The following is a 25,382-nucleotide window of genomic DNA, read 5'->3' as shown; positions in this document are numbered from 1 at the left end:
CAACACTATCAACAAAGGTCCTACAGGCCCAGGTCCTACAGGTCCTAGTTTCTACCTTCTTAACAACACTATCAACAAGGCAGGTCCTACAGGCCCTAGTTTCTACCTTCTTAACAACACTATCAACAAGGCAGGTCCTACAGGCCCTAGTTTCTACCTTAACAACACTATAACAAGTTTCTACCTTCTTAACAACACTATCAACAAGGCAGGTCCTACAGGCCCTAGTTTCTACCTTCTTAACAACACTATCAACAAGGCAGGTCCTACAGGCCCTAGTTTCTACCTTCTTAACAACACTGTCAACAAGGCAGGTCCTGCAGGCCCTAGTTTCTACCTTCTTAACAACACTATCAACAAGGCAGGTCCTGCAGGCCCTAGTTTCTACCTTCTTAACAACACTATCAACAAGGCAGGTCCTACAGGCCCTAGTTTCTACCTTCTTAACAACACTATCAACAAGTTTCTACCTTCTTAACAACACTATCAACAAGGTCCTACAGGCCCTAGTTTCTACCTTCTTAACAACACTATCAACAAGGCAGGTCCTACAGGCCCTAGTTTCTACCTTCTTAACAACACTATCAACAAGGCAGGTCCTACAGGCCCTAGTTTTGCCTTGCACCTCAACAAGGCAGGTCCTACTATTCAGTTTCTACCTTCTTAACAACACTGTAAACAAGGCAGGTCCTCAGGTGTTTCTGCCTTCTTAACAACACTATCAACAAGGCAGGGCACAGGAAAATTAGTTGTGTGGTCAGGTTGGCACTCAGAACAGGGCAGCACGGCTGGCCCTTAAAAGTAAACGGGTAGCTAACAATCATATGCAATGTTAATCTCTCATGGCTCAAAGCGGGAGATTAACGGCATCACTACTTGTTTTTGTAAGATGTTGACATGCTGAATGCACCGAGCTGTCTGTTTAAACTAATAGCACACAGCTCAGACAACCATGCATACCCCACAAGACATGCTACTAGAGGTCTCTTCACAATCCCCAAGTCCAGAACAGGCTAGGGAGGCACACAGTACTACATAGAGCCATGACTACATGGATCTCTATTCCACATCAGGTAACTGATGCAACAGTAGAATCAGATTTAAAAAACAGATAATGTGTGTCTGTGAAGAGACACACACAAAAAGGTACCGACACGTTTACGCGCACAAGCACTAACATTGTATTAGTCACTGTATTATACATTTGTAGTGGTGTAATAATGTTATATGATGTACTGTTTTATATGCAAGTGCCGTGTTTGGACACCAGGAAGAGTAGCTGCTTCCTTGGCAACCGCTAAAAGGGATCCTTAATAAATACAAAATGATAAAAAGGTGCAAAAGGTACAGTGAAATGTTTACTTGCAAATTTGCATTGTAGCAATATCAAAAAGAGAAAGCATCCAGAAAAAAAATGTTGTATAAATATTTTATAATTATTACATTATGCTTAACCAGACACTTTTCTAAATTGATCATACACGTATCCTTAGCTAGCGAGCCTGCCAGCTAACATTACGCTTTAACTTGCAATGAAAATGACTGACAAAATTAGAAATGTTTAATATCTTTAAAATGTAGCTAGACTCTTACCCGTATAAGTGGATGAACGCTTCATGGAGGACTCAAATTCCTTAAATTAAAACGTCCTGTGTCGTTTCCGTTTAGTTTGTACAGCTTGCTTTTCACGTTGTGTCAAGTCAATCCGGTTCGGGCATCCTAAGCGGCATAGCGGTCTTAAGGCACTGCGTCGCAGGGCTAAAGGTGTCACTACAGACTCGCAGCCGGCCGTGATACCCATGAGACGGCGTTCAATTGTCCCAGCGGCGTCCAGGTTAGGGGAGGGTTTGGCCGGCCGGGATGTCCTTGTCATAGATAAGTGATGCACCGATATGACATTTCTGGCCGATACCGCGATCCAATATTTTCCTTGCCAAAAACCTGATACCGAAAACCGATATTTAACATTTTAGCGGCCTTTTAAGCATTCTAGCACAGTTAATAGTTAACACACACACCAATCTAAGGCACTGCATCTCAGTGCAAGAAGTTCAACAGTCCCTGGTTCGAATCCAGGCTGTATCACATCCGACCGTGATTGGGAGTCCCATAGGGCGGTGCACAATTGGCCCAGCGTCGCCCAGGCCGTCATTGTAAATACGAATTTGTTCTTTACTGACTTGCCTAGCTAAATAAAGGTTATATATACACACACACACACACACACACACACACACTGACCAAAACATTATTTTGTTGGCATTTACGCATGTCTCCATTACCAGAACAAAATCAAAACCTATTTCTTTCACTTGCTGTGCTGTTTCGTTCATTCTCAACCAAGATTTCTATGGAAAAAAAAAAATATTTAAACGTGTCAAATAAGCTTGTTGACCAATCAGGACCCGAATATGACTGCACGTCACATAATTTAACGAGGTCATTATTTTTTACCACATTGATTACACTGTCACTCGTATTTCATATGTCACAACGATTAAATCAACACGTATGCTATGATAAATGGTAAAGTGGTCTGGCGCACCTACAGTGGTCATAAAAAAAGCTAGCTAGCTCATAGATGCAAACAATGTTCTTCACACACTTTTTTTTATTTTAAAATAGGTTTGCTATGGAGGATTAACAGTAAAATGTAAAACATATTTCCATTCAAGTCAACATCCTGATGTGTGGACCTCCAACCATCTCTGTGGTAGCATTTGAACATTTATCACCAAAACATGACACCCACCCTGTATTCAAGAGCATGTTGTGACTCAACTGATGGCGGGCACAGCACAAAAACCTTAGATGATATAAATTAGTGTCTAAGCTACAAAATAATAAACTTGGGTTTACCGGATTTTAGATAGATGTGAACTTCACTAGTGTAGGGGTCAGCAATCGGAATTTTGGATGAAAAGCGTGCCCAAATTAAACTGCCTGCTACTCAGGCCCAGAAGAGAGAGAGAGCGAGCGAGAGCGAGAGCGAGATTTATATTTATATATATATTATAAATATATCTATAGTAGATTTGGATAGAAAACACTAAAGTTTCCAAAACTGTAATGTCTGTGAGTATAACAGAACTGATATGGCAGGCGAAAACCAGAGGACAATCCAACCAGGAAGTACTATTATTTTGAAAGGCTGTTTTTCCATTGAAAGCCTATCCACCATACAAAGACTTAGGACCCAGTCTACGATCTCTGTGGCTTCCTCAACAAAAGTCTTTAGGCATTGTTTCAGGCCTTTACTCTGAAAAACGAGGGAGATACAGCACTTTCAATCAGTGGCCAGTGGAAATCTCCATTCATCAGCCATGCGTCTGATTGTGAACGCACCTTTCTTGTTTCTCCTTTCCCTTTTGATGAAGCTTTTGTCCGGTTGAAATATTATTTATTATTTATGACAAAAACAACCGGAGGATTAATTTTAAACATCGTTTGGCATGTTTCTACTAACTTTTATTGTACTTTTTTTTTTTTACTGTCTGGAATTAGTGCACGCGCCATCTGCATTCGGATTACTGTACAAAACGTGCTAACAAAAAAGGTGGTTTTTGGTCATAAAGAGGGACATTATCGAACAAAACAAACATTTATTGTCTAACATGGAGACCTGGGAGTGCCACCAGATGAAGATCATCAAAGGTAAGTGATTCATTTTAATGCTATTTCTGACTTTGGTGACACCTCTCCTTGTTTGGAAAATGGCTGTATGGGTTTTTGTGGCTTGGAGCTGACCTAACATAATGTCACGCCCTGGTCGAAATATATTATGTTTATTCGTCATTTATTCGGTCAGGCTAGGGTGTGACATGGGTTGTTGTGGTGTGTTTGTCTTGGGGTTTTGTGGGATGTCTAGCGTGAGTCTATGGCTGCCTGAGGCGGTTCTCAATCAGAGTCAGGTGATTATCGTTGTCTCTGATTGGGAACCATATTTAGGCAGCCATATTCTTTGTGTGTTTCGTGGGTGATTGTCCTTAGTGTCCTTGTTCCTGTCTCTGTGTTAGCCTAAACTTGTTTAAACTGTTTCGGTTTTCGTTACATTCTTTTTGTTTGTAGTATTTGTATTGATTCGTGTTTTACGTTTGTTCATTAAACATGGATTGCAATCTACACGCTGCATTTTGGTCCGACTCTCCTTCACCGCATGAAAACCGCTACAGAATCACCCACCACAAACGGACCAAGCAGCGTGTTAACAGGCAGGTGCAGCGAAAGGAGGAATGGACATGGGAAGACGTTTTGGATGGCAAAGATTGTTACACTTTGGAGGAGATACTGGCTGGAAGAGATCGCCTCCCATGGGAACAGTTGGAGGCACTTAGGAGAGCAGAGGCAGCCGGAGAGAGGAGCCGGCGATATGAGGGAACACGGTTGGCAAGGAAGCCAGAGAGTCAGCCCCAAAAATTTCTTGGGGGGGGCTCTCAGGGAGTAGGGCTACGCCAGGTAGGAGACCTGTGCAAACTCTCTGTGCTTACCGGGGGGCTAGAGAGACCAGGCAGGCACCGTGTTATGCAGTGGTGCGCACGGTGTCCCCAGTGCGGGTGCATAGCCCGGTGCCGTATATTCCAGCTCCTCGTATCGGCCGGGCTAGAGTGGGCATCGAGCCAGGTAAGGTTGGGCTGGCTCGGTGCTCAAGAGCTCCAGTGCGCCTGCACAGTCCGGTCTACCCAGTACCACCTCCACACCCAAGCCCTCCGGTGGCAGCTCCCCGCACCAGGCTTCCTGTGCGTGTCCTCGGCCCAGTACCACCAGTGCCAGCACCACGCATCAGACCTACTGCACGCCTCGCCTGTTCAGCGCAGCCAGAGCCTTCCTCCTCTCCTGCACTGCCGGAGCCTCCCGCCTGTTCAGCGCTATCGGAGCCTTTCTCCTCTCCAGCGCTGACGGAGTCTCCCGCCTGTTTAGCGCAGCCGGAGCTGTCAGTCTGCAAGGAGCTCCCAGTCTGCATGGAGCAGCCGGAGCTGCCAGTCTGCAAGGAGCTGCCAGACTCTTCCAGACCCGCCAGTCAGCCAGACTCTTCCAGACCCGCCAGTCAGCCAGACTCTTCCAGACCCGCCAGTCAGCCAGACTCTTCCAGATCCGCCAGGCTCTTCCAGATCCGCCAGTCAGCCAGACTCTTCCAGATCCGCCAGTCAGCCAGACTCTTCCAGATCCGCCAGTCAGCCAGACTCTTCCAGATCCGCCAGTCAGCCAGACTCTTCCAGATCCGCCAGTCAGCCAGACTCTTCCAGATCCGCCAGTCAGCCAGACTCTTCCAGATCCGCCAGTCAGCCAGACTCTTCCAGATCCGCCAGTCAGCCAGACTCTTCCAGATCCGCCAGTCAGCCAGACTCTTCCAGATCCGCCAGTCAGCCAGACTCTTCCAGATCCGCCAGTCAGCCAGACTCTTCCAGATCCGCCAGTCAGCCAGACTCTTCCAGATCCGCCAGTCAGCCAGACTCTTCCAGATCCGCCAGTCAGCCAGACTCTTCCAGATCCGCCAGTCAGCCAGACTCTTCCAGATCCGCCAGTCAGCCAGACTCTTCCAGATCCGCCAGTCAGCCAGACTCTTCCAGATCCGCCAGTCAGCCAGACTCTTCCAGATCCGCCAGTCAGCCAGACTCTTCCAGATCCGCCAGTCAGCCAGACTCTTCCAGATCCGCCAGTCAGCCAGACTCTTCCAGATCCGCCAGTCAGCCAGACTCTTCCAGATCCGCCAGTCAGCCAGACTCTTCCAGATCCGCCAGTCAGCCAGACTCTTCCAGATCCGCCAGTCAGCCAGACTCTTCCAGATCCGCCAGTCAGCCAGACTCTTCCAGATCCGCCAGTCAGCCAGACTCTTCCAGATCCGCCAGTCAGCCAGACTCTTCCAGATCCGCCAGTCAGCCAGACTCTTCCAGATCCGCCAGTCAGCCAGACTCTTCCAGATCCGCCAGTCAGCCAGACTCTTCCAGATCCGCCAGTCAGCCAGACTCTTCCAGATCCGCCAGTCAGCCAGACTCTTCCAGATCCGCCAGTCAGCCAGACTCTTCCAGATCCAGTCAGCCAGACTCTTCCAGATCCGCCAGTCAGCCAGACTCTTCCAGATCCGCCAGTCAGCCAGACTCTTCCAGATCCGCCAGTCAGCCAGACTCTTCCAGATCCGCCAGTCAGCCAGACTCTTCCAGATCCGCCAGTCAGCCAGACTCTTCCAGATCCGCCAGTCAGCCAGACTCTTCCAGATCCGCCAGTCAGCCAGACTCTTCCAGATCCGCCAGTCAGCCAGACTCTTCCAGATCCGCCAGTCAGCCAGACTCTTCCAGATCCGCCAGTCAGCCAGACTCTTCCAGATCCGCCAGTCAGCCAGACTCTTCCAGATTTATAGAGTGGGTTCCACGTCCCGCGCGGGAGCCGCCACCATGGACAGACGCCCTCCGGACCCTCCCTATTGTTTTGATGTGCGTCCGGGAGTCCGCACCTTGGGGGGGGTTCTGTCACGCCCTGGTCGAAATATATTATGTTTATTCTTCATTTATTCGGTCAGGCCAGGGTGTGACATGGGTTATTGTGGTGTGTTTTTGTCTTGGTTTTGTGGGATGTCTAGCGTTAGTCTATGGCTGCCTGAGGCGGTTCTCAATCAGAGTCAGGTGATTATCGTTGTCTCTGATTGGGAACCATATTTAGGCAGCCATATTCTTTGTGTGTTTCGTGGGTGATTGTCCTTAGTGTCCTTGTTCCTGTCTCTGTGTTAGCTTAAACTTGTGTAAACTGTTTCGGTTTTCGTTACATTCTTTTTGTTTTATAGTATTTGTATTGATTCGTGTTTTACGTTTGTTCATTAAACATGGATCGCAATCTACTCGCTGCATTTTGGTCCGACTCTCCTTCACCGCATGAAAACCGCTACACATAATCGCAAAGTGTGCTTTCGCCATAAAGCATGTTTGAAATCTGACTCAGCGGTTGCATTAAGGAGTTTATCTATAATTCCATGCTTAACACTTGTATCGTTCATCAATGTTTATGATGAGCATTTCTGTCATTTGATGTGGCTCTCTGCACTTTCACCGGATGTTTGAGACAATGCATTTCTGACCATAACACGCTAATGTAAACTGAGATTTTTGGATATAAATATGAACTTTATCAAACAAAACATACATGTATTGTATAACATGAAGTTCTATGAGTGCCATCTGATGAAGATCAAAGGTTAGTGATTAATTTTCTATATTTCTGCTTTTTGTGACTCCTCTCTTTGGCTGGAAAAATGGCTATGTTTTTCCTGTGACTAGGTACTGACACAACATAATCGTTTGGTGTGCTTTCGCAGTAAAGCCTTTTTGAAATCGGACACTGTGGTTGGATTTATCTTTACAATGGTGGATAACACTTGTATGTTTGAGGAATTTTAATTATGGGATTTTTGTTGTTTTGAATTTGGCGCCCTGCAATTTCACTGGCTGTTGTCGAGGTGGGACGCTGTTAAAAGGTAAAAATAAAAAAATCCCCCTGTAATTCAAAAAACTATTTTGACAACCCTGTTTGTAAGCTTTTAAATGAAATTAACCTCAACCGTTTACCCTTTCCAGTGCTGAAGACATTGATGTCTCATGGTATGGTAGGGTATGCAAAATGGGTCAACTTTGAGCACTTAACTGTTGAATATTTTGGCATTCAGATTTTATTTTATTTTTATTTTAAAAATATATATACTTTGAGCACTTCTACAATGACTAAATATGTATGTGAAGGATTTGTTCAAATCAAAAGTGGTGCTGTGAAAAAGTGATTGGATTTACCCAGTATGCACAAACCAGTAAGCTCTGTGTAGCGATAAATAAACAATATATATAAATAAAACCCAAACTACACGTCCTTATTATCATTATTATTGCAAGAGGCGAAAGGCACAAAACATTCACATTATACAATACATTTACATTTTAAAAACAAGTTAAATAGCGTCGTCCAGGTTTCGCCGGTGTAGGCCGTCATTGTAAATAAGAATTTGTTCTTAACTGACTTGCCTAGTTAAATAAAAGGTTACATCAAGTAAATTAACACATCGCTTGCGGTAAGGTTTTGGAAGCATAAGACCTTATCTTTCATATCAGCAAGAACAGGAACAAATAAAAAATAAATACATTGATGCTCACCTTTATAGGGTTAGGGCTCCCAAACGGCCATATCTCCATGTTACAGCGCTTGTTTACAGAAAAGAAAGAAGACGGCGTGGACTACCTGTGCTAATTACCCATCTACGTCTCCGAACACCGGTGTGTTAACAAAACAGACACCACAAACATGTTAACACTGAAAAAAACTGTCTGCTGCAACTGTTAAAACCAATGACGTATATAAACCCTGGATTGCTGAAGCTATGTATTGGAAATTAAGAGGCTTTGCAGCCACCGGTCAGCCATATTGGCTCTCCCTAGTTGGAACAGTTCTCTATAGGAATGAATGGAATTCTACAGTATTGAAATTCAAATGTTTCAAGGACAAAATTACATGTATTTAAGTATTTTTTGGTTTGTAGTGGGGCCAGCAAAATAATTTTAAAAAACATTTGTATATTTGTTTCTCTTTTTAATTGTCATGTTTGGCTCACATAATATAATTTAAAAGTATGCTTTACTGTAATAGAATAAACGTTTCAAAACTAATGCAGACATTAATGCATTTCTATAGATTACAAAATAATTTATTTTACAATTGAGTACCACCAAAATGGCTGCGGAGTGGCTTCGATAAAGCGCGCCTGTCAGTCCAGGGGTTATTAACATCATTGGTTAAAACAGTAAGCGTGTATTTCGCATTTGTTAAATGATTTTGATGTGATATGAATGTAACGTTAGAGGGATTTATGTTTCTAAAGACGGGAGTATTAGGCTGTTTTGGCTTCCAGAGCCAATTCACCTTTAAACAGGACATGTAACGTTAAGGTTTACGGAGTTAGACTCCTTCAGTCCATTACTAGGGTTGACAAACAACCAGCGCACCTCAACCTCGTCAGCTGATTTCACCGACGACTCCGTTAGGTAACATTAATGTTAGCAATGGGTGTGCTGCTTTTTTGGCGCTATAGCTTGATGAAGGTTGGCTCCAACTTCCAAGTTTTATAGGTTTCAGTATTGCCCTCAGGCAGACAACGTCACGGTTCAACAACATAACATTCTGAGGTTTTAATTGTGTAATATAGCAGCTAATAATAATAATAATAATGTCTGGCTTTGCACAGCGAACAAATCTGTTCGGTGTCATGCCTGGCTACCGTCACGAAATGTTGACACGTAGCTGGCTGGGTAACGTAGCAAGCCAATGCTAACTAGGATATACTGCTAGGATGTACTACACTAGCCAGGATATACTACACTAGCCAGGATATACTACACTAGCCAGGATATACTACACTAGCCAGGATATACTACACTAGCCAGGATATACTACACTAGCCAGGATATACTACACTAGCCAGGATATACTACACTAGCCAGGATATAATACACTAGCCAGGATATAATACACTAGCCAGGATATAATACACTAGCCAGGATATACTGCCCAGGATATTAGTCAGCCAAAACCACATCCAGAGACTAGTGTTACTCCCGGTTCAAAAAGGTAAAATTAGCTTACCATCAAGTTAGCATCCAATGACAAGGTCGAGAAACTAGAAAACAGGCTCCTCGTTAAAACCGTAAAGGTGTTCACTCCTGACTCGTTACAAAAAATAATCCCAGTTGGAAATCCAACTAGCTACATAGACAAATATAACTTACCCAATTTGTCATGCGTTAACAGCAGATATCACATGTATTCGACCAGCGAAGCTAGAAATGTCTGTAGTTTTCATTGAATCATTGCGTGTCTGTCGTGTGAACGTTATCTGACTCCCCGAACCTATTCTCCAATCACCTCGCCTCCCCGCTATGCTGCTGCCCTTCCATTGGACAGTCTCAGTACAGAAATGCAATCACTATAGGTGAAGCAAATATTGCGGAAAGGATGTGTAGACTATCCGATGAGCTATAATTAGAACGAGACTATCCTATAAATCTATGGGAATTATTCTAAAGATTAGTTTACCATCAAAACTGTGTACCATTCAATTTGAAGCAATACTAGATAGGGCACTCATTTGCATTTTTCTGTGAGACCTGGACATTTTATTTGGAGGCACCAGACAGTACGCCTAGAAACAAATTCTTCCAGATACATTGTTTATTTTCACCTCACCTGCGAAGAGGAAATTCAGCAACTATTGGTCGCAGTGGAAATTCATCAGGGTTTTTTTTACAGATTGGCAAATGAAAGAGGATTTTATACTTCTCTATATAGCTTCCTATTGGTCAGACTTTTGCAACTAACTCATTTAACAACATGCTTTGTGCCGTATCCCATTATGATTGGTACCTGAGGCCATTTCGAATATATAAAACCCTCCATTATTATTAAAAGTCTAAACGGATTCCTTGGGATGTCCCAAGACTGTAGTTATAATTTAAAACGGTTAGGGTTATGGTTAGGGACGGCCCAAGGATCTCGAAATAGAACCAACATTCTGGGCCTGATGAATGTTGTTAGGTGCACTTTTATTAACTTCCACAGTCCTCCAAGATTTCCTAAATTTTCTCTTCAGGAAGTTTGCTCCTCATTTCATGCACCTTGTTTGAAGAGTGAGGTAGTGGCAGCCTTAATACATAATGTTTTGTGTTTAAATTTAAATTATGGTTAAATAAATGGTTAAATAAAAGGTTAAGGTTAAATATAATAACAAATTCTTATTAACAATGACGGCAGACAACGGCCAAACCTTGACAACGCTGGGGCAATTGTGCGCTGCCGATGGGACTCCCAATCACAGCCGGTTGTGATACAGCCTGGAATTGAACCAGGGTGTCTATAGTGACACCCTATAGTGACAAGATATCTTGTAAGATTTGTGATTTTTTTCAATAGAATCCTAGAGGAATCTCACAATCCAATAGGATTTTATGTCATGGCCTCAAAATCCAATACGATGTTGTGTCATGACCTCACAATCCTATTGGACTACTTTTCTTAAATCAAAAGTATTCAAATCTAATTTTATTAGTCACATGCGCTGAATACAACAGGTGAAATGCTTACTTACGACCACCTAACCAACGATGTAGTTTAAAAAAATATGGATAAGAATAAGAAATAATAAAAGTAGCAAGTAATTAAAGAGCAGCAGTAAAATAGCAATAGCGAGGCCATATACCAGGGGTACCGGTTAGTTTGCTGCACTGAAAGTAAAGGGGCTGAATAATTTTGCACGCCCAATTTTTCAGTTTTTGATTTGTTAAAAAGTTTGAAATATCCAATAAATGTTGTTCCACTTCATGATTGTGTCCCACTTGTTGTTGATTCTTCACAAAAAAATACAGTTTTATGTCTTTATGTTTGAAGCCTGAAATGTGGCAAAAGGTCGCAAAGTTCAAGGGGGCCGAATACTTTCGCAAGGCACTGTATGTACATGAAGGTAGAGTTAATAAAGTGACTATGCATAGATGATAACAACAGAGAGTAGCAGTGGTGTAAAATAGGGGGGGGGGCAATGCAAATAGTCTGGGTAGCCATTTGATTAGGTTTTCAGGAGTCTTATGGCTTGGGGTTGAAGCTGTTTAGAAGCCATTTGGACCTAGACTTGACGCTCTGGTACCGCTTGCCTTGCGGTAGCAGGGAGAACAGTCTATATCTAGGGTGGCTGGAGTCTGACAATTTTTAGTGCCTTCCTCTGACACCGCCTGGTATAGAGGTCCTGGATGGCAGGAAGCTTGGCCCCAGTGATGTACTGGGCCGTTCTGGACCCTCTGTAGTGTCTTGCGGTCAGAGGCCGACCACTTGCTATACCAGGCAGTGATGCAACCAGTCAGGATGCTCTCGATAGTGCAGCTGTAGAACCTTTTAAGGATCTGGGGACCCATGCCAAATCTTTTCAGTCTCCTGAGGTGGAATAGGTTTTGTCATGCCCTCTTCACAACTGTCTTGGTGTGCTTGGACCATGTTAGTTAGTTGGTGATGTGGACACCAAGGAACTTGAAGCTCTCAACCTGCTCCACTGCAGCCCCATCGATGAGAGTGGGTGTGTGCTTGGTCCTCTTTTCCCTGTTGTCCACAATCATCTACTTTGTCTTGATCACATTGAGGGAGAGGTTTTTGTTCTGGCACCACCCGGCCAGGTCTCTGACCTCCTCCCTATAGGCTGCCTCATCGTTGTCGGTGATCAGGCCTACCACTGTCGCGTCATCGGCAAACTTAATGACGGTGTGGGAGTCGTGCCTGGCCGTGCAGTCATGAGTGAACAGGGAGTACAGGAGGGGACTGAGCACGCACCCCTGAGGGGCCCTTGTGATGAGGATCAGCGTGGCGAATTCTATAGGCTTTTGATAAGCCTTGTATTTTGAAACCCGATCAGAATTCTTTTTGAAACGTTTTCTTAATTGAACCCATTAAATGATAGTTTGTTGCAGGGTGCAACTTTCACTGGGGATGGCGGAGACATTTCACCACCCCCCCCACATTAAAAAATTGCATTTTTGTATATATCAATCAATCAAATTTATTTATAAAGCCCTATATACATATATAAACTCAGCAAAAAAAGAAACGGCCCTTTTTCAGGACCCTGTCTTTCAAAGATAATTAGTAAAAATCCAAACAGTAGGCAATTAAGGTCACAGTTACAGTTATGAAAACAGGTCACAGTTATGAAAACTTAGGACACTAAAGAGGCCTTTCTACTGACTCTGAAAAACACCAAAAGAAAGATCCCTAGGGTCCCTGCTCATCTGAATGAACGTGCCTTAGGCATGCTGCAATGCGGCATGAGGATGCAGATGTGGCAAGGGCAATAAATTGCAATGTCCGTACTGTGAGACACCTAAGACAGCACTACAGGGAGACAAGAAGGACAGCTGATTGAACTCGCAGTGGCATACCAGGTGTAACAACACCTGCACAAGATCGGCTATTCCGAACATCACACCTGCGTGACAGGTACAGGATGGCAACAACAACTGCCCGAGTTACAGCAGGAACGTACAATCCCTCCATCAGTGCTCAGACTGTCCGCAATAGGCTGAGAGAGGCTGGACTGAGGGCTTGAGGTAAGGCAGGTCCTCACCAGACATCACCGGCAACAGCATTGCCTATGGATACAAACCCACTGTTGCTGGACCAGACAGGACTGGCAAAAAGTGCTCTTCACTGACGAGTCGCGGTTTTGTCTCACCAGGGGTGATGGTCAGATTCGCGTTTATCGTCGAGTGAATGAGCGTTACACTGAGGCCTGTACTCTGGAGCGGAATCGATGTGGAGGGTCCGTCATGGTCTGGGGCGGTGTGTCACAGTATCATCGGACTGAGCTTGTTGTTATTGCAGGCAATCTCAATGCTGTGCGTTACCGGGAAGACATCCTCCTCCCTCTTGTGGTACCCTTCCTGCAAGCTCATCCTGATAATGCAAGACAGGAATGTCAGTGTTCTGCCATGGCCAGCAAAGAGCCCGGGTCACAATCCTATTGAGCACGTTTGGGACCTGTTGGATCGGAGGGTGAGGGCTAGGGCCACTCCCCCCATAAATGTCCAGAAACTTGCAGGTGTGCAGGTGCCTTGGTGGAAGAGCGGGTTAACATCTCACAGCAAGAACTTGCAAATCTGGTGCAGTCCATGAGGAGGAGATGCACTGCAGTACTTAATGCAGCTGGTGGTCACACCAGATACTGACTGTTACTTTTGATTTTGACCCCCCTTTGTTCAGGGACACATTATTCCATTTCTGTTAGTCGCATGTCTGTGGAACTTTTTCAGTTTATTTCTCAGTTGTTGAATCATGTTATGTTCAAACAAATATATACACATTCTGAAAATAAATGCAGTTGACAGTGAGAGGACGTTTCTTCTTTTGCTGAGTTTATACACAGTTGAAGTTGGAAGTTTACATAGACCTTAGCCAAATACATTTTACTCGGTTTCACAATTCCTGACATTTATTCCTTTATTCCTAAAATCTGAAATAAATCCTTCTCTATACTATTATTCTGACATGTCACATTCTTAAAATAGGTCAGTTAGGATCACCACTTTATTTTAAGAATGTGACATGTCAGAATAATAGTATAGAGAAGGATTTATTTCAGATTTTATTTCTTTCATCACATTCCCAGTTGGTCAGAGGTTTACATACACTCAATGAGTATTTGGTAGCATTGCCTTTAAATTGTTGAACTTGTGTAAAACGTTACAGGTGACCTTCCACAAGCTTCCCACAATAAGTTGGGTGAATTTTGGCCCATTCCTCCTGACAGAGCTGGTGTAACTGAGTCAGGTTTGTAGGCCTCCTTGCTCGCACACGCTTTTTCAGTTCTGCCCCCAAATGTTCTATAGGATTGAGGTCGGGGCTTTGTGATGGCCACTCCAATACCTTGACCTTTGTTGTCCTTAAGCCTTTTTGCCAAAACTTTGGAAGTATGCTTGGGGTCATTGTCCATTTGGAAGACCCATTTGCGACCAAGCTTTAACTTCCTGACTGATGGCTTGAGATGTTGCTTCAATATATCCACATCATTTTCCTACCTCATAATGCCATCTATCTTGTGAAGTGCACCGGTCCATCCTGCAGCAAAGCACCCCCAACATGATGCTGCCACACCCGTGCTTCACGGTTTGGAGGGGGTTCTTCGGCTTGCAAGCCTCCCCCTTTTTCAAACAAACATAATGATGGTCATTATGGCCAAACAGTTCTATTTTTGTTTTATCAGTCCAGAGGACATTTCTCCTAAAAGTACGATCTTTGTCCCCATGTGCAGTTGCAAACTGTAGTCTGGCTTTTTTATGGCAGTTTTGGAGCAGTGGCTTCTTCCTTGCTGAGCGGCCTTTCAGGTTATTTCGATATAGGAGTCGTTTTACTGTGGATATAGATACTTTTGTACCCATTTCCTCCAGCATCTTCACAAGGTCCCTTGATGTTGTTCTGGGATTGATTTCTACTTTTCTCACCAAGGTACTTTCATCTCTAGGAGACAGAATGTGTCTCCTTCCTGAGCGCAATGACGGCTGTGTGGTCCCATGGTGTTTATACTTTCGTACTATTGTTTGTAAAGATGAACGTGGTACCTTCGGGCATTTGGAAATTGTTACCAAGGATGAACCAGACTTGTGGAGGTCTTGGCTGATTTCTTTTGATTTTCCCATGATGTCAAGCAAAGAGGCACTGCATTTGAAGGTAGGCCTTGAAATACATCCACAGGTACACCTCCAAATGATGTCAATTAGCCTATCAGAAGGTTCTAAAGCCATGACATTTTTGGGAATTTTCCAAGCTGTTTAAAGGCACAGTCAACTTCGTGTATGTAAACTTCTGACCCACTGGAATTGTGATACAGTGAATTATAAGTGAAATAATCTGTCTGTAAAGAATTGTAGGAAAAAGTACTTGTGTCATGCACAAAGTAGATGTCCTAACTGACTTTCCAAAACTATAGTTTGTTAACAAGAAATTTGTGGAGTGATTGAAAAACGAGTTTTAATGACTCCAACCTAAGTCTATGTAAACTTCCGACCCCAACTGTATGTATAGTATATCACAAAAGTGAGTACACCCCTCACATTTTTGTCAATATTTGAGTATATATTTTCATGTGACAACACTGAAGAAATGACACTTTGCTACAATGTAAAGTAGTGAGTGTACAGCTTGCATAACAGTGTAAATTTGCTGTCCCCTCAAAATAACTCAATACACAACCATTAATGTCTAAACCTGCTGGCAACAAAAGTGAGAACACCCCTAAGTGAAAATGTCCAAATTGGGCCCAATTAGCCATTTTCCCTCCCCAGTGTCATGTGATTCGTTAGTGTTACAAGGTCTCAGGTGTGAATGGGGAGCAGGTGTGTTAAATATGGTGTCATTATATGGTGCTCTCACACTCCCTCAAACTGACTGGTCACCGGAAGTTCAACATGGCACCTCATGGCAAAGAACTCTGAGAATCTGAAAAAAATCATTGTTGCTCCACATAAAGATGGCCTGGGCTATAAGAAGATTGCCAAGACCCTGAAACTGAGCTGCAGCACGGTGGCCAAGACCATACAGCGGTTTAACTGGAGAGGTTCCACTCAGAACAGGCCTCGCCATGCTCGACCAAAGAAGTTGAGTGCACGTGCTCAGCGTCGTATCCAGAGGTTGTCTTTGGGAAATGGACGTATGAGTGCTGCCAGCATTGCTTTTGTGATATACTGTATATATACAGTGGGGCAAAAAAGTATTTAGTCAACCACCAATTGTGCAAGTTCTCCCACTTAAAAAGATGAGAGGCCTGTACTTTTCATCATAGGTACACTTCAACTATGACAGACAATTAGTTTAAAAATCCAGAAAATCACATTGTATGATTTTTAAAGAATTTATTTGCAAATTATAGTGGAAAATAAGTATTTGGTCAATGACAAAAGTTTCTCAATACTTTGTTATATACCCTTTGTTAGCAATGACAGAGGTCAAACTTTTTCTGTAAGTCTTCACAAGATTTTCAGACACTGTTGCTGGTATTGTGGCCCATTCCTCCATGCATATCTCCTCTAGAGCAGTGATGTTTTGGGGCTGTTGCTGGGCAACACGGACTTTCAACTCCCTCCAAAGATTTTCTATAGGGTTGAGATCTGGAGACTGGCTAGGCCACTCCAGGACCTTGAAATGCATCTTACGAAGCCACTCCCTCGTTGCCCAGTCGGGTGTTTGGGATCATTGTCATGCTGAAAGACCCAGCGACGTTTCATCTTCAATGCCCTTGTTGATGGAAGGACTTATTCACTCAAAATCTCACGATACATGGCCCCAATCATTCTTTCCTTTTCATAGATCAGTCGTCCTGGTCCCTTTGCAGAAAAACAGCCCCAAAGCATGATGTTTCCACCCCCATGCTTCACAGTAGGTATTGTGTTCTTTGGATGCAACTAGGGATTCTTTGTTCTCCAAATACGACGAGTTGCGTTTTTACCAAAAAGTTATATTTTGGTTTCAACTGACATTCTCCCAATCGTCTTCTTGATCATCCAAATTATCACGGTTTTCTATAGGTGAAAGAGAGTCAGACCAAAATGCAGCGTGGCTATTGTGTTTCATATTTTAATGAAACAAGGAAAAACACTAATCAATACGAAAACCACAAACGTAACATGAAAACCGAAACAGCCTATAATGGTGTAAACTAACACACGACAGACATAAGGACAATCACCCACGAAACACTCAAAGAATATGGCTGCCTAAATATGGTTCCCAATCAGAGACAACGATAAACACCTGCCTCTTATTGAGAACCACTCCAGACAGCCATAGACTAACCTAGAACACCCCACTAAGCTACAATCCCCATACCTGTGGAAAAAAAACTAAGACAAAACACACCACATACAAAAACCCATGTCACACCCTGGCCTAGGAAACTATGCAGTTTTTTTTTACATGTTATTTCTTACATTAGTACCCCAGGTCATCTTAGGTTTCATGACATACAGTCGAGAAGAACTACTGAATATAAGAGCAGCGTCAACTCACCATCAGTACGACCAAGAATATTACTTTCGCGAAGCGGATCCTGTGTTCTGCCTTTCACCCAGGACAACGGAATGGAACCCAGCCGGCGACCCAAAAAAACGACTTCGTAAAAGAGGGAAACGAGGCGGTCTTCTGGCCAGACTCCGGAGACGGGCACATCGTGCACCACTCCCTAGCATTCTTCTCGCCAATGTCCAGTCTCTTGACAACAAGGTTGAGGAAATCCGAGCAAGGGTAGCATTCCAGAGGGACATCAGAGACTGTAACGTTCTTTGCTTCACGGAAACATGGCTCACTGGAGAGATGCTATAGGAGTCGGTGCAGCCAGCTGGTTTCTCCACGCATCGCGCCGACAGAAACAAACATCTTTCTGGTAAGAAGAGGGGCGGGGCGTATGCCTTATGGCTAACGAGACGTGGTGTGATCACAGAAACATACAGGAACTCAAATCCTTCTGTTCACCTGATTTAGAATTCCTCACAATCAAATGTCGACCGCATTATCTACCAAGAGAATTCTCTTCGATTATAATCACAGCCGTATATATTCCCCCCCAAGCAGACACATCGATGGCTCTGAACGAATTTTATTTGACTCTTTGCAAACTGGAATCCATACATCCTGAGGCTGCATTCATTGTAGCTGGGGATTTTAACAAGGTTAATCTGAAAACAAGACTCCCTAAATTGTATCAGCAAAACTGGGCTGGCAAAACCTTGGATCATTGTTATTCTAACTTCCGCGACGCATATAAGGTCCTGCCCCGCCCTTCTTTCTGAAAAGCTGACCACGACTCCATTTTGTTGATCCCTGCCTACAAACAGAAACTAAAACAAGAAGCTCCCACACTGAGGTCTGTCCAACGCTGGTCCGACCAATCTGATTCCACACTCCAAGACTGCTTCCATCACGTGTACTGGGATATGTTTCGTATTGCGTCAGACAACAACATTGACGAATACGCTGATTCGGTGTGCGAGTTCATTAGAACGTGCGTTGAAGATGTCGTTCCCATAGCAACGATTAAAACATTCCCAAACCAGAAACCGTGGATTGATGGCAGCATTCGCGTGAAACTGAAAACGCGAACCACTGCTTTTAATCAGGGAAAGGTGACTGGAAACATGACCGAATACAAACAGTGCAGCTATTCCCTCCGAAAGGCAATCAAACAAGCTAAGCGGCAGTATAGAGACAAAGTAGAGTCTCAATTCAACGGCTCAGACACAAGAGGTATGTGGCAGGGTCTACAGTCAATCACGGATTACAAAAAGAAAACCAGCCCAGTCACGGACCAGGATGTCTTCCTCCCAGGCAGACTAAATAACTTTTTTGCCCGCTTTGAGGACAATACAGTGCCACTGACACGGCCTGCAACGAAAACATGCGGACTCTCCTTCACTGCAGCCGAGGTGAGTAAAACATTTAAACGTGTTAACCCTCGCAAGGCTGCAGGCCCAGACGGCATCCCCAGCCGCGCCCTCAGAGCATGCGCAGACCAGCTGGCTGGTGTGTTTACGGACATATTCAATCAATCCCTATCTCAGTCTGCTGTTCCCACATGCTTCAAGAGGGCCACCATTGTTCCTGTTCCCAAGAAAGCTAAGGTAACTGAGCTAAACGACTACCGCCCCGTAGCACTCACTTCCGTCATCATGAAGTGCTTTGAGAGACTAGTCAAGGACCATATCACCTCCACCCTACCTGACACCCTAGACCCACTCCAATTTGCTTACCGCCCAAATAGGTCCACAGACGATGCAATCTCAACCGCACTGCACACTGCCCTAACCCATCTGGACAAGAGGAATACCTATGTGAGAATGCTGTTCATCGACTACAGCTCGGCATTTAACACCACAGTACCCTCTAAGCTAGTCATCAAGCTCGGAACTAGAAGCACAAGCATTTCGCTACACTCGCATTAACATCTGTTAACCATGTGTATGTGACAAATAAAATTTGATTTGATTTGTACCTGTGATGAAAATTACAGGCCTCTCATCTTTTTAAGTGGGAGAACTTGCACAATTGGTGGCCGACTAAATACTTTTTTGCCCCACTGTATATATACCCTATATATATATATATATATATATATATATATATATATATATATATATATATATACCACAAAAATATATGGGGGATTGGAAATGATGCAGACAATTACATTGATGGAAGCGACAATCTATCCGCAATATTAAAGTGGATCCACCCCTAAAAAAAAATGATAATATTCATTTGGAAAAAAAATATATATACACAAAACGAGGCATCGGTGTGCTTCAGGACCATGCAGATGCCTCAGAGCGTTCGGGTAGGCTGTTCAGAGTGTTTATACTAATTATAATTGTGTCCCCTCTACTTCTAAAACCAAAGTTGGGCCCCTGGTTTGTTATCATAAGTTAAAGAAACAACAGTTTCATATTCAGTTCTGTTTTATTCACCTTTAAGAAATCCTGTCCCTTAAAGAATGACTGATGAAATCATTACTAGAACAGGCTTGCAATGTTAATTAACTACCCATTCCAGCTCGCCAGCTGTGGCTGTGCGGAAAATCGTCAGTTTTCTAACCCCGAGTCAAAAACAATTCTATATGATTTTGTCACCTCTATCAGAATCCTATTGGAAATCAACATTTATTATATTGGATCCTATAGGATTTTAATAGGTCTTGTAGGATTTTGTCACCCCAATCAGACTTTGAAAATTATGTCCTGGGTGAAAATGTAGTGGTTGCAGGTTTTTGGGCTACTTCTAACTGAACAAAAATATAAACGCAACATGTAAAGTGTTGGTCCCATGATTCACGAGCTGAAATGAAAAATCCCATAAATGTTCCATATGCACAAAAAGCTAATTTCTCTAAAATGTTGTGCACAAATTTGTTTACATCCCTGTTAGTGAGCATTTCTCCTTCGCCAAGATAATCCATCCACCTGACAAGTGTGGCATATCAAGGAGCTGACTAAAACAACATTATAATTACACAGGTGCACCTTGTGCTGGGGATGATAAAAGGCCACTCTAAAATTAGCAGTTTTGTCACACAACAATGTCACAGATGTCTCAAGTTAAAGGAGGGTGCAATTGGCATTCTGACTGCAGGAATGTCCACCACAGCTGTTGCCAGATAATTGAATGTTCATTTATCTACAATAAGCTGCCTCCAAAGTCATTTTAGAGATTTGGCAGTACGTCCAACCGGCCTCACCTCAGATAACGTGTATGGCGTCGTGTGGGCGAGCGGTTTGCTGATGTTAACGTTGTGCACAGAGTGCCCCATGGTCATGGTGGGGTTATGGTATGGGCAGGCATACGCTACGGACAACAAACACAATTGTATTTTATCAATGGCAATTTGAATGCACAGAGATACAGTGAAGAGCTCCTGAGGCCTGTTGTTATACCATTCATCCACCACCAATCCCCTTATGTTTCAGCATTATTATGCACAGCCCCATGTTGCAAGGATCTGTACACAATTCCTGGAAGCTGAAAATGTCGCACAGACTTTGAAGTGGGACAACATACCATAGGCCACAATAAACAGCCTGATCAATTCTATACGAAGGAGTTGTGTCGCACCAAATGGTGGTCACACTAGATACTGACTGGTTTTCTGATCTATGCCTCTATCTTTTTTTTAAGGTACAGTGTATTCGGAAAGTATTCAGACACCTTCACTTTTTCCACATTTCCTAAAGTTGCAACCTTATTCTAACATGCTGACTAGGCCGGGCACCATCCCACGCATGTTGATTTTGTCCATCCACACCAAATGCAATCAGGACACGCAGGTTAAAATATCAAAACGAACTCTGAACCAACTATATTAATTTGGGGACAGGTCAAAACGCATAAAACATTCAAGGCAATTTAGCTAACTAGCTTGCTGTTGCTAGCTAATTTGTCCTGGGATATAAACATTAGGTCCTCTACTCTGACAATTACTCCACAGATAAAAGGGTAAACCTAGTTAGTTTCTAGCAGTCTAGTAAGTTCCTGAGTGGGGCAATGCTCTGAGGCACTGTATCTTAGTGCACAAGGTGTAACTGCAGTCTCTGGTTCAAATCCAGGCTGCATCTCATCTGGCTGTGTTTGGAAGTCACATGGGGTGGTGCACAATTGGATTAGTGTCATTTGGGGTAGTCTATCAATGTAAATAAGCAATTTTTCTTAACTGACTTGCTTGGTTATTTAAATATTATCTCTCCTCCTTCAGTCTTCATCTTTGGCCTTTATATGGAGGTTAGCAACCAATGTTAAGGTGCATTACCACCACCAACTGGACTGGAGTGTGGACCTCAGTTCATTCTTTTTTTTCTCCAATTTTTATTTTACCCCTTTTTCTCCCCAATTTAGTGGTATCCAATTGGTAGTAGTTACTGTCTTGTCTCATCGCTGCAAATCCCGTATGGACTCGGGAGAGGCGAAGGTCGAGAGCCATGCGTCCTCCGAAACACTACCCAACCAAGCTGCACTGCTTCTTGACACAACGCACATCCAAGCCGGAAGCCAGCCACACCAATGTGTCGGAGGAAACACCGTACACCTAGCGACCTGGTCAGCGTGCACTGCGCCCGGCCTGCCACAGGAGTCGCTAGTGCGCGATGAGACGACGCTGTGCCAATTGTGCGTCGCCCCATGAGCCTCCCTGTCACACCCACGTGGGCATATGTTCCTAAAAACCAGTGAGGAGATGGGAGAGGCAGCGCACCAAGCGTAAAAAATAAAACCAAGTTCTATTTTGGTGCCTGGCTACACAGACGTGTGCGCACAGTTTGGATGAAATGATTTGCCAGGTGTGATCAGCATGTAAATGGTTAAAAACATTTTTTATCCTCATCAATCTACACAAAATACCCCATAATGACAAAGTGAAAAAAGGTTTTTAGAAATTATTCAGTATTCAGACCCTTTGCTATGAAACTTGAAATTGAGCTCAGGTGCGCCCTGTTTCCATTGATCAGGCTTGAGATGTTTCTAAAACTTGATTGGAGTCTACCTGGGGTAAATTCAATTGATTGGACATGATGATTTGGAAAGGCACACACCTGTCTATATAAGGTCCCACAGTTGACAGTGCATGTCAGAGCAAAAACCAAGCCATTAGGTCGAAGGAATTGTCCGTAGAGCGTCGAGACAGGATTGTGTCGAGGCACAGATCTGGGGAAGGGTACCAAAACATTTCTGCAGCGTTGAAGGTCCAAGAACACAGTGGTCTCCATCACTCTTAAATGGAAGAAGTTTGTAACCAATCAATCAAATATTAAGCCCTTCTTACATCAGCCGATGTCACAAAGTGCTGTACAGAAACCCAGCCTAATACCCCAAACAGCAAGAAATGCAGATGTAGAAGCACGATGGCTAGGAAAACCCCCTAGAAAGGTAACAACCTAGGAAGAAACCCAGAGAGGAACCAGGCTCTGAGGGGTAGCCAGTCCTCTTCTGGCTGTGCCGGGTGGAGATTATGGCCAAGATGGCCAACAGTACATGGCCAAGATGTTCAAATGTCATAAATGACCAGCAGGGTCAGATAATAATAATCACAGTGGTTGTAGAGGGTACAACAGGTATTTTGGTATTTTATTAGGATCCCCATTAGCTGTTGCAAAATCAGCAGCTACTCTTCCTGGGTTCCACACAAACATACTTCAGTAGACAAGAACAGCTCAAGAACAGAACTACATACATGTTTTAAAGAGACACACGTAGCCCATCAATCAATGCATAAACACAACCTATCTAGGTCAAAAAGGGGAGAGGCGTTGTGCCGCGAGGTGTTGCTCTATCTGTTTTTTGAAATCAGGTTTGCTGTTTATTTGAGAAATCTGAGATGAAAGGAAGTTCCATGCAATAAGGGCTCTATATAATATTGTATGTTTTCTTGAATTTTCTTTGGATTTGGGGACTATGAAAAGACCCCTGGTGGCATGTATGCTGGGGTAAGTGTGTGTATCAGAAATGTGTGTAAGTTGACTATGCAAACAATTTGGGATTTTCAACAGATTAATGTTTCTTATAAAAATAAGTAATGCAGTCAGTCTCCTCAACTCTTAGCCAAGAGAGACTGGCATGCATAGCATTTATATCGGCCCTCTGATTACAATTAAGAGCAAAACGTGACGCTCTGTTCTGGGCCAGCTGCAGCTTAAATCCTTTGGGATAGGGGGCAGCATTTTCACTTTTGGATGAATAGCGTGCCCAGAGTGAACTGCCTTTTACTCAGTCCCAGATGCTAATATATGCATATTATTAGTAGTATTGGATAGAAAACACTCTGAAGTTTCTAAAACTGTTTGAATGATGTCTGTGAGTATAACAGAACTCATATGGCAGGCAAAATCCTGAGAAAGAATCCAAACAGGAAGTGGAAAATCTGAGGTTTGTAGTTTGTGAACTCAGCCCTATCGAATACACAGTGGGATATGGGTCAAGATGCACTTCCTAAGGCTTCCACTCAATGTCATCTGTCTTTAGAAACTTGAATTAGGCTTCTACTGTGAGGTGGGACCGGATGAGAGCTCTTTGAGTCAGTGGTCTGGCAGAGTGTCACAGCCTCATGACACGCGGTCACGAGAGAGTTAGCTCTCGTTCCATGGCTTTTCTACAGACAACGGAATTCTCCGGTTGGAACAATATTGAACTTTTATGATAAAGACATCCTAAAGATTGATAATATACTTAGTTTGACAAGTTTCTTCGACCTGTAATATAACTTTTTGAACATTTTGTTCGACTGGACCAGATTGTGCTTTTGTATTTGTTTACCAAACGCCCTAACAAATGAAGCTAGTCTAGGACTGGAACCCCAGTCCTAGACAGGTTAACTAGGTATTTCCTTGCCGCACTGGACAATAATCCTGGAACCCCAGTCCTAGACAGGTTAACTAGGTATTTCCTTGCCGCACTGGACAATAATCCTGGAACTCCAGTCCTAGACAGGTTAACTAGGTATTTCCTTGCCGCACTGGACAATAATCCTGGAACCCCAGTCCTAGACAGGTTAACTAGGTATTTCCTTGCCGCACTGGACAATAATCCTGGAACCCCAGTCCTAGACAGGTTAACTAGGTATTTCCTTGCCGCACTGGACAATAATCCTGGAACCCCAGTCCTAGACAGGTTAATTAGGCATTTCCTTGCCGCACTGGACAATAATCCTGGAACCCCAGTCCTAGACAGGTTAACTAGGCATTTCCTTGCCGCACTGGACAATAATCCTGGAACCCCAGTCCTAGACAGGTTAACTAGGTATTTCCTTGCCGCACTGGACAATAATCAAGATTAGACAAAACTAGAGCCTGCTAGTTGGAGTGTGGTGTCAGACCTCTCCCTATCTTTGCAACTATTGAATCTATATGTTTTGACCATGACAGTTTACAATCTAAGGTAATGCCAAGTAATTTACTCTCCTCAACTTATTCAACAGCCACACCATTCATTACCAGATTCAGCAGAGGTCTAGCACTGAAGGAATGATTTGTACCAAATACAATGCTCTTAGTATTAGAGATGTTCAGGACCAGTTTATTACTGGTCACCCATTCCAAAACAGACTCTTTGTTAAGGGTTTCAGTGACTTCATTAGCTGTGGTTGCTGATGCGTATATGGTTGAATCAGCATACATGGACACACATGCTTTGTTTCATGACAGTGGCAGGTCATTGGTAAAAATAGAAAACAGTAGAGGGCCTATAGAGCTGCCCTGTGGTACACCACACTTTACATGTTTGACATTAGAGATGCTTCCATTAAAGAAAACCCTTTGAGTTATATTAGATAGATAGCGCTGAATAAACGATATGGCAGAGGT

General features: G+C 43.5%; 1 protein-coding gene across 1 annotated transcript in view; it reads right to left on the bottom strand.

Annotated features, from left to right (window-relative positions):
- LOC135518894 (hyccin 2-like) overlaps positions 1-9,844 on the bottom strand; it is a 326,139-nt gene extending 316,295 nt beyond the window's left edge. Inside the window, exon 1 of the mRNA XM_064943845.1 lies at positions 9,756-9,844. The gene's annotated coding sequence lies outside the window, so the exon portion shown is untranslated. The remainder of the gene's footprint in view (positions 1-9,755) is intronic.
- Between the last annotated feature and the right edge of the window lie 15,538 nt (positions 9,845-25,382).

Source organism: Oncorhynchus masou, chromosome 29 (assembly GCF_036934945.1).
Source record: "Oncorhynchus masou masou isolate Uvic2021 chromosome 29, UVic_Omas_1.1, whole genome shotgun sequence".
Lineage (NCBI taxonomy): Eukaryota > Metazoa > Chordata > Actinopteri > Salmoniformes > Salmonidae > Oncorhynchus > Oncorhynchus masou.
Note: the sequence above shows the minus strand (reverse complement) of the source record. Positions and strands in the feature narration are given on the sequence as shown.